General features: G+C 28.6%; 1 long non-coding RNA gene across 1 annotated transcript; it reads left to right on the top strand.

Annotated features, from left to right (window-relative positions):
* Positions 1 to 267: 267 nt before the first annotated feature.
* LOC148212329 (uncharacterized) lies at positions 268 to 7,083 on the top strand. Its single transcript, XR_015789899.1, has 4 exons — positions 268 to 477; positions 607 to 668; positions 5,227 to 5,254; positions 6,722 to 7,083. It is a non-coding gene; the product is annotated as an uncharacterized LOC148212329 (long non-coding RNA).
* The last annotated feature ends 1,116 nt before the right edge of the window (positions 7,084 to 8,199 follow it).

The raw sequence follows: 8,199 nt of genomic DNA, 5'->3' as shown, positions 1-8,199 counted from the left end.
ATTTACTCTGTCTTAATTATGGTACTTAATAAGAGAGAGCAAGTTAATATTATATTCAATATATATTTATTTGATATGGATAACATTATATTTGAGTTGAAAAAACACACACATGTTGATTTGGAGAATCCGGATGTCCACATCAAAAAGGATTTGCAAGATATGACATGGAAAAAATGGATGAAACTTCACCCCATGGAAATGGTTGAAACGAATCCTCTATAAAAGCAAAGCGCAAGGAGCCATGAAATCACACTTGTGCCGCAATATATCTAACTTTTATCTCTCCCTACAACATCTTTTCTTCTTCTACTTATGCGTTTAAACTTTTTTTATTTCTTCTCTCTCTTCTTCTTGGTTCTTCTTCCTTCTATTTAACTTTTTTTTTTTTATTCCATGCATAAACTACACTCCCATCCATATAATATTTGAAGAGGTTGAGGTAGTCAAGAGGACCTTGAACTACAAAAAATGGAGGTATACTTTTCTTTTTCTTTTTTTTTTTCCATTTTTTTGATAGATTTTTCTTTCAATATATTCTTATTTTCACTAATACCAAGAGGGGACTTTAATCTAAGTAACATTATTCTTTGGTATGAAAAATAGGAGGTGAAAGCTTTTGACCGACGATAATATTCTTACTCCGATTCGAGATCCAGACACATATAGTAAGTATTGGAAATGATATTATTTTTCAACTTTATAACATTTTTATTTTACATATATATTTCTTCTATCCGACCAAAAATAATGGGTTGTTATTGCTTCAAAATATTCAAATCTTGTTTCATTAACATTATTCCTTTTAAAAATAACGGTAGAAACTCGAACACAGGACTTCTGTTTCAATAAGACAGTAATGGATAACATTAAGTTTCATTAACATTATTAATTCATATTTAAAAATAAAAGTATGTAATTGTGGACGAACATAAAATACTCGAGTAAAAATGTGTAAACCATCATTTTTTTTCCTTTATATCTTCGGATAAGAAAATCTTTCTAACAAATATTTGAGACCTTCTCGGTATCAACAATATTTTGTCTTATTTTGCCATAACCTTGTCTCCCCATTTTTTATTTCTCCCAAAAATTTTTAATAATCCAATATTTTTTACCATCATTATCTTCTCCGTCACTCTCTTTTTACACTTATATTTTCGGATAAAAAAATCTTTGGAATAGATATTTGGAACCTTGTGGGATATCAACAGTATTTTGGCTTATTTTACCGTAACCCTTTTCTCCCCCATCTTTCCCCCAAGAATTTTTAATAATCCAGTATTTTTTACCATGGTGATCTTCTTCGTCACTATTTTTTTTCACTTATATCTTTGGATAAAAAAATATTTCCAACATACATTTGGACCTTCTGGATATCAATAAGATTTTGGCTTATTTGGCCGTAACCTTCGTCTCTTCATCCTCTCCCAAAGAATTTTTAATAATCCAATATTTTTTGGCATCATTTTCTTCCCCGTAACCTAGTATGAGAATCGTGTGCCAAGGTAGAGTGTCCATCTTTACATTCGCCAGTGAAGTACCATAATATAGTTTGTACAAAAATTCAGTTAATTTCTCACAAATAAGATATGTTTAACAGATTTCACTCATTAAGATACTCAATTAACGGTCATTAATTCTAAAAAAATATTTTTTATTCGAAAATATGTTATTTCTTTTTCTATAACTATCATAAAAAAATATTTGTACAACTATCTCACTTACCATTTTCAAATCTTTTAATTCGCGAATAATTTTTATACAACCACCTATATAGGTTGATCCTTAATATTGGAATTTAACCTATCAATACTTATCTTCTCATAAGAACGAATCTTTATCCATAAAGATATTAATAGGTTATTACTTTAGTACCTTTTATCCAAATTGATAAGGATTCGATCTTATGAAAAAATAAGTATTGATAGGTTAAATTATAAGATTAAGGATCTATGGTGGTTCTATAAAAGTTATTCGCGAACTAAAAGATTTGAAAACGGTAAGTGAGATGGTTGTACAAATATTTTTTTATGATAATTATGGAAAAAGAAATAACATATTTTCGAATAAAAAACATTTTTTTAGAATCAATGACAATTAATTGAGTATCTTAACGAGCGAAATCTTTTAAATATATCTTATTTGTGAGAGTTAAATTTTTTAATTGAATTATCGTAGGAAATATATTATGGTGCTTCACTCGCGAATCTAAAGATGGACACTCTTCCTTGACACACGGTTTTCATAGTAGGTTACGAGGAAGATAATGATTGTAAAAAGTAATGGATTATTAAAAATTGGTTACGGCAAAATAAGCCAAAATGTTGTAGATACCGAGAAGATCCCAAATATCTGTTGGAAAGATTTTCTTATCCAAAGATATAAGTAAAAAAAGAGATGGAGTGAATAACAATGATAAAAAAAATACTCTGATTATTAAAAATTGTTGGGGGATAGATGAGGAGACAAGGGTTACGACAAAATAAGCAAAATACTGTTCATACTTCAGGAGGTCCCAAATATCTGTTAGAAAGATTTTTTTATCCGATATAATTGAAAAAGAGAGTGGCCGAGAACATAATGATGGTAAAAAATACTATATTATTAAAAATTCTTGGGGGAAGAGCAGTGTCAGGGCAAAATAAGCCAAAATCTTGTTGATACTCGAGAAGGTCTCAAATCTCTGCTAGAAAGATTTTTTTATCTGAAGATATAAGTGAAAAAATTTGATGGTGAGAATGTGTAATATTTTATGTTTGTTCACAATTACATACTTTTGTTTTTATATATGAATTAATAAGTTAATGAAACTTGGATAAAAAAAAAAATTAATGTTAATGAAATAAGGTTTGAATATTTGAATATTTTGAAGCAATAACGATGTGAAGATTTTTGCAATAGCAACAAATTAAATGTAGTATTTTGAAATGAAAAAATTAGAGCAGATGAGCTTTGATTATAACAATGATCAATGTTTCAAGCTAACATCGGCTTAGCTCAATTTCAAATTGGTCATGAGTTTAAATTTTCTATATTCCTCACATATAACGTCCTAATTAAGCCGCCAAATCAAACATAGTTTAAGTGGTTAAGACATATATCTCTGACCAAAAAGCATTAATTTGTTTGTATATCGTTTGTTTTTTAATAAGGTTAAGAAAGCAATTTTAACTTTTGAAGCAAAATAGCAAGAGTGAGTGAAATATATATGTATGGAACTCATGTGGCTCTCCACCATAGCTTAATAATAGGAGGGAGCTATGTGGAAGATTCTATTTTCAACACTCATTAATCCGAAACAAAGAATTTGAGTTAGATATGTCACAAGGAGAAAAAATTATGATCATTTCGGTTTTCATCTCATCTTCATCTGTAACCAACAGTCCAAATGTCATTTTAATTAAATTGTCAAAATATGTTCACTAAACAAAAAGGCTAAAATTAAAAAGTGATATATATCATACGCCTAAATTTTGTTGTGTGTGGGTATTTCATACATTGATGTCGATGAGGTAGACTTTTTAATCACGAAAAAAAAATCAGCCAGACACCAAATTCGCAGATTAAATTCTTTACTAACAAAATAAACTTTGTAGCTGAATACAACATGTTTCTTTCCTCCCCACATCGATATAATTAGATAAACGGGAATTAATTCTAACTCCCACATGATAAAAATAAAATAATAAGAGGTCTAAAATAATCATATACGACTGCTATACATTGCTAACATTAAAAAATGGAATAATTGAGAATCTGGAATAACTGGCCAAGCCACTAAAGTAGCTAAAGTGGTCCCGTCAGTAAAATGGGTCCTATGGAAAGTCTATTTATTCCCAAATCTCCAGTAAAAATAAAAAAAGGAGATCCATTTATAATCTAAAATTTCATTTAATTTTGTGGTTATAATTTGTTAAATCTTCTTAATTGCCTGGGTTATTATTAGATACCCATGATTTTCTTTCATGATAAAGAATGTCAATGTCTAAAAAGCAAAAAAAAAAAAAAAAACAAACTATTTGATAATGGCAACAACCAGTTAGAAAATTGAATTTAATTGTGGAAACAAAATTTTGGTAAGAATCGTAACAAGCAAACATAAAGTTCTGTGGTAATTGATATATATCTCCAACTTCTGAGTTTGAATCTCCCACTCCAGTATTGTATTAAAATATATATATATATATATTTTTTTTTGTTGTAGGAACCAAATTTTTGTAGATTAACCTTTTTATTTGAAAAATGGCCATTTTTGTATATGCCTATGCCATGAATGGTTATTTGATTTCTTTAATAGATTTTATGTTCTTTTACAAAGAAAAAGTTTTTACAAGAAAAAGTTGAGTGTGTTAGAATAATTAAATACTTCTATTAAAATATTTGTTTAATAGATTGTATGTAGATAAAAAAAATATATATTTGTTATTGTTGTAGGGATCTGAATTTGATACCTTGCTTTGTCTTTACCCCTCACTTTCCAATGTTACAGTAGAAACAAACTGGAAATCTTACCATTTTAAGAAACCAAAATCTTTTTTTTCATCCTTTTCCATTGTTATTATATTTAATCAAAATTATATTTTTAATCAATTTTGGTTTCAGGGTTATTTTTATTTTCTTGTTTATTTATTTATTTTTAATGACAAGCAAAGAAAAAGCCAAGAAGAGGTAGGGATTGAGTAAATAAATATCTAATTGGGTTAATTTTATTAGAAAATGTCATTCTTAAAAAAACTAAAATAGAAATTTTGAAAATACAAAAATTATAAAAGAATAAATTTGAAAGTAAAGTATGAGAAACCACATTTTAAAATTTAGGGACAAAGATGATAATTTTTTTTAAAGTTTAGGGGTCAAGAATTTTTTATGAGATTAGTTTAGGTGCGCTTAAACTGGCTTGGACTCACCGACAAATAATAATAATAATAATAAAAAATAAAATTTTTAGGCGAGCAGTTCATCAATAATTAATTGCCATCATTGAGTTTTTTCTTTAATAGAACAATATGAGAATCTCCGTTCCATCTCATTTGATTTTCAAGATATAAAATCTCCTCAATTAAATCCCAATATTCTTTCTTTAATCACTTTCATGTATTTCCTCTCCTATATGTTTTTCTTAATAATAACTTTTATTATTATTATTTTTTGTTACTATATTTCATTTGTTTTGGAAATATATGTGGTTTTAACGTTAATGGTATTTTGATTATCTTTTTGCAGTAAAAAATTGTAGAGCGGGCAGCATTGGGTAAGTAAACTATATTGTATCTATTTTATTTGGTGAAAGATTTTGACAACATAAATGCAAAAAAAATTTTTTCTTCGGGATCCTTATAGTTGTCAAATATTCGCTTAGAATTAACAGTATCCATTCATGTATTTACATTATCAAACTAGTAATACCCAAACAAATATTATATCTACTAATTATGAAATCAAGCTAAAAATATTACAATATACTAATTATCCTTCTATGTCTTTTACCATTTGATGTTTTGGCTAATTTTTCCATAGAAATCCTACAATCAAAACTGCATGTAGACAATTCTTTTTGAATAGTTCATCTATGTTAGGACCTTTCTTATATTTCCTATCAGACAAAAAAAATGTAGGCTAACCTTTGCTATTCAGCTATACAAAATTTGTCACCAATTGAGATAATTGTTCAATCCATATGACAATCCTAGAGGGGTGAATAGGGTTTAATGAAACTTTTTAAACTTTTTACTACGGTGGACCCAAATTAAAACAAATAAATAAACTTTTTAGGAACAATTAATTTTATCACAAATTAAATAATAAATTAAAAATACAAACACCCTAATTAATTTCACTACCCAGAAATTGCACATAAATATGAATAACAAATTATAGCAATTAATTTCATGCAATTTATAATAAAAAAAATTAATTGCAAAAATTAAATAGAGAAGGGTTAGAGAAAATAACACCGGGAATTTATAGTGGTTCGGCAACAATCGGCCTACTCCACTTTCTAAGCTCCTCTTGGGTGTTCAATTGAAGAACTTGACTTTTTTCACGGCTTAGAGTCCAACCGGTATAATGTTCTTTTTCCGAGAGCAAGAACAAACCCGACCATTTCCACGGTTCAGGATCAAACCATTACAAATGCTCTTTTTTGGGCTCAAGAGCAACCCTTACAAAGATTTGGAATTTGAGAACAAACTTACAAACTCTCTCAAAGAGTCAATATACAAATTTTTTGCCCTAAGAAAAATTCTTAGAAAATAAAACTCACAAATGACTTAGAAAAATAAAATTAGAAGCTCAAGATCTCTCAAATAAAATCTCCTACGACAAATTTAAAGAAACATTCAAGCTTTTGGAGAGATGAACAATAGATGAATTGGATAGAAAATTGGGGAGAAAGTTATGAAATTTTGAGAGAATGAATGGTTTAAATAGAGGAAGAAAAATTGAAAATAAATTTGAAATCGAAATTGAATTTGGACCATTGGATCTTTAATGATTGAAAATGAAAGGTTGAGATTTAATTAAATAAAATAATATATATATTTTTTTTCTTTATTAATTTTTCTTCTCTCTAACGGCTCTCCCACGGTTTTTGTTTTCTTCTTCTTTCTTTCAAGTTACCTCAAAAGTAACTTTTCATATATATATATATTTCAAATCCTTTTTCTTTTCTTTTTCTTTTCTTTTTCCTTCCTGTCAATATTTTTTTTTAATAATGCAGCTCCGCACGTGTCGCCATTTTATTGATCTGTTTGTAGATCCAACCGCCACGTCATCCACCTGGGTATTTTACCTTTAAACTTCTTTCGATCATAATTTCTTTATTTGAGCTCCGATTTAGATGATTCAAATGTTGTTGGAATCGTCGTTTCGAGCTCTACGGTCTTAACATTTCGAAATATTAAAATTGTTAAATAACATAATTAGGTTTGTTATCATCAAAATATTAATTAATTAATTAAAATTAATTAATTTGAGATTAAGGGCCATAAAACCAACAATAATATTGAAGACCTTCACACTTATAATGATGAATTACTTCATATAACTAGTTCACTTACATTTTTTTTCAAATGGCTCGACTTAGTAGTAATTCTTATTGCGCCAGGTACTGGTTGTTGCTGAATCGTTGAATAGATAATATTAACGATTCAATTTTCATCAAAAGGAAAGACTATAATTAATGAATCAAACACTGTTATTAAAAATAAAACAAAACAATTTATTTGTTGAATGAATCAAACAATATTAAGGATAAAATATTTCACCTTTTCTATTTGTTTGCAATCTCAATTTTTGTCATAAATGGGTAATCTTTTTTCTCTTGCTATTCCATTTTTACCTATGACCCATTTGAAAGCTTTATTGATTGCTAATAAATAACATCGGGAACAATCTGTTTTTTCCTTAGATGGCCAAGGCTTAACACAATCAATAAGTTGTTGAGGGGGTGTTTGGACCAAATTTTGATTTTATTTTCTAACTTCAATCTTATAGCAACAATTTAATTGAAAAATCTATAATCACTTTCACTTTCAAATTTATGGCATTTTACGGAAAAGACTAGAACTTAGATCATAAGGTTTTCAACCCAAAAAAATCACTATACTAAAAGTAATTAAATAAACCCATGTTAAATAACGTTATTGACATCAAGAAAATTCAAAGGCTTTGTATTTCAACTAAAATCCTTTGGTAGTAAATCCTCAAGAATTTATCACATTAAAAAATATATAAATTTGTCAAGTTGATGAATCTAACCTATATAATATGTGTGGTTTGGTCAATAGTTTTTTACAGCCATCATGTAATTTTGTCTTCTTTTGCAAAAAATGAGAAGTAAATTTTTTTGGTCTAATATTAAGAGGCATAAGAGTTGTTTTGTGAACTAAAAAAAACTTGTACGATTAGATTACAAAGAAGTCAAATATTGTATCTGTTATACATGGAAATCAGTAATTAGGTCGACTACGTATCAGAAGGAATTGAGGAAGCAGCTGACAGAGAACTGGACCAGACCGAGCAGGGCTCGGTCCCGACCCATGCTCGACGTCGAGCCAGGCTCGGCCCACGGTCCAGCCCGGGTGTCGTTTGTCTTTAATCGACAATTCCTTTTAGGCCCTTTCTCCACAACTAGGGCTCCACTGTAGAAGGTTCTGGAACCATTCCCGCATCTATAAGTAAGCGAAGCAGTCTAAC

Source organism: Momordica charantia, assembly GCF_013281855.1.
Source record: "Momordica charantia cultivar OHB3-1 chromosome 3 unlocalized genomic scaffold, Mcharantia_2.0 BLBB01000003.1, whole genome shotgun sequence".
NCBI lineage: Eukaryota > Viridiplantae > Streptophyta > Magnoliopsida > Cucurbitales > Cucurbitaceae > Momordica > Momordica charantia.
The sequence above is the reverse complement of the archived record's forward strand: the minus strand, read 5'-3'. Positions and strand labels throughout refer to the sequence as shown.